The sequence below is a fragment of the Aplysia californica genome, unplaced genomic scaffold (assembly GCF_000002075.1).
Source record: "Aplysia californica isolate F4 #8 unplaced genomic scaffold, AplCal3.0 scaffold00145, whole genome shotgun sequence".
In the NCBI taxonomy this organism is placed as follows: Eukaryota; Metazoa; Mollusca; class Gastropoda; order Aplysiida; family Aplysiidae; genus Aplysia; species Aplysia californica.
In genome coordinates, this window is record NW_004797415.1 from 1,063,400 (window position 1) to 1,065,578 (window position 2,179).

General features: G+C 40.7%; 1 protein-coding gene across 1 annotated transcript in view; it reads right to left on the bottom strand.

The window, feature by feature from the left end:
- The window catches only part of LOC101858486 (beta-1,3-galactosyltransferase 1), a 19,146-nt gene that overhangs the window by 1,619 nt on the left and 15,348 nt on the right, over positions 1 to 2,179 (bottom strand). The window lies entirely within an intron of this gene.

Below are 2,179 nucleotides of genomic sequence, written 5' to 3' on the forward strand. Positions count from 1 at the left end.
CCCCCAAAAAACAAAAAAAAGCTGCTTAATTTCCTTATTTTGGTAATCATATTACATGCCATTGCATTATATTGCGCATATTCACTCTCTCCAAGTGGAAGACCACGTGGAACCTGGAGAAGAATCCTTGAAACTGAAATACAGAAAAGACGAAAGACACTGAATAACATCAAGAGGCTAGTCCAGGATAGGGAAAGAGGAACGTGTTTGTTCGAGGACTATATCCTGGTCCAGGCTGAGAAAGGCAATGATGATGTCAGGGGCGAAGCGTCTATATAATCAAATAATCACTACTTCCCTTCCTCATTTTGAAACATTGTCGCTGTCAAATTCACCTCTTAACGTAAACCTCATAAATTAATTGTAAAAAGACGTTCATAATCAACAATGAAAAGTATGCCTAACATTCAAAAAGGTTTCACTGCCACAGATATTGGCCTGCTCACCCCTCTCGGGCCACTCCACAAGCAGTCACAAGCTTTGATTAAGTAAGCTTAAAGTGAAGCTGGAAGAGTCTACCAATAAAGTTGAAGGGAACATGTCCATAGCAGTAAAAACTGTTTCATTGCCACAAATACCCTGTTCACCCCTTTGGGTCCACAGTTATAAGCAGTCGCAAACTGTGATTATGTAAGCTAACTATTACACTAGTCAAGTTTACCTCACAAATGTGAGGGGAACTAACTCTTAACAATCTCTTGACTGCTGCAAGTGCTTGCTTTTTTTCCTCGACTTTTTACCGTCCTATAATCAAATGATGACCCCGATTATGACACCGCCTCCTGGCCGCGAAAGGCTAGACAAAAAACAGCCCAATGTGAAATTTTGAAAAAGGATAATTGTCAAGTTCTACCAAAGAGTTAGACTCACAGGTAGATCTATAACATATAGATATAGTACTAACATCTCTGCTTCTTTGCTTTGTGTTTGTGTATTCGCATCTAAAGTTAAATTTAATTTTAGTTGGAATTAATATTTAATAAGATACTTTCCCGATTATTTTGGCGGTTGAACATACAATATGAAATCCGGATTTGTTTTCATTCACAATTCACAACTCAAGAGTATCTGGTCCCGTTTCACTTTGATTACCCTGTCAAGCAAGTCAGCCTTCGCCCCTGATGATGATGATGATGATCTACACTCCTTAGTATGCTCTATACTCTATATAAAGCCGAAATAAAGTCACGAGCCATGGGTAAGGTAAGCTTATCCGGCTTCCCTCGGCCACATAACTAAACATCCCTAGCCCCCTTTCTGGGGCTCTCGTGGTCTTTGTAGACGTTAAGATGCTTGCCTCTCATTCAATAAATCCCGGGTTCGAATTTTCTCTAAAAGTTTCTCTTTTCACATCCTTTTCTGCTCTCTGACAATGTTCTGTCGTCTGCTTTCGTCTCTACTTTCTGCCCCCCCCCCCCAAACCTCCTTTGCATCTTCCTCTGAGCTCCTGACTCTTTCTACAGCTGTTCTACTCTCTAGCGCTACTCCTTAGCTCTTTCTCGCTGCTGTCTTTCGGCCACACCCCTGATCTTCTGGTAGGAAAGATCTACACCTAGCCTTCTCGGACAAGGGCGAAAAATCTCGGATGTCCCGTGTGCAAGTTGCAAGTTAAAGATCCCTTGGTGGTCCAAAATCGATAAGAGTAGGCTTCGGCCAATTGAAAATGTTTAATGTGTCTCGCACGCTCAAATGACCTAATGCAGTTGCGAGCGCCGTAAAACACTTACCCAAAGAAAAAGTCTTCCTCTGGAAGAAAAGTTTACAAATCTATCTCGAATAGAAGTTGAGATATTTGTGATTGGAGGAGGTGAACGTCACTTGGTGTCAGAGGTAAAGCTAGGAATAGTAGGAATTGAATCCGAACCAAATTATGTTCTAGTGAAATTTCTTCCCTGGATTCTATGATTTCTTCCTGTGGGAGACAAAGACTCCTAGACAATTACTTGATTACCTCCGGTGAGTAGTGTTTTCTTCCGTTGAATACTGCCCTAGACAGTTGCTAGTTTTATTCTCTTTTCAAAAGTTAATTCTTTTAAAACGTAATAAATTAATTGATAAAGTAGTTCTTATTGGAAACAGTTGATTTACGTAAAACCGGAATCGGAAGCTTTTCTTCCGTAGCACTAATCGTGGAAATCGGTTCCGGAATCGATTTCTCGCCAAGCCCTTTTTTCAAGGA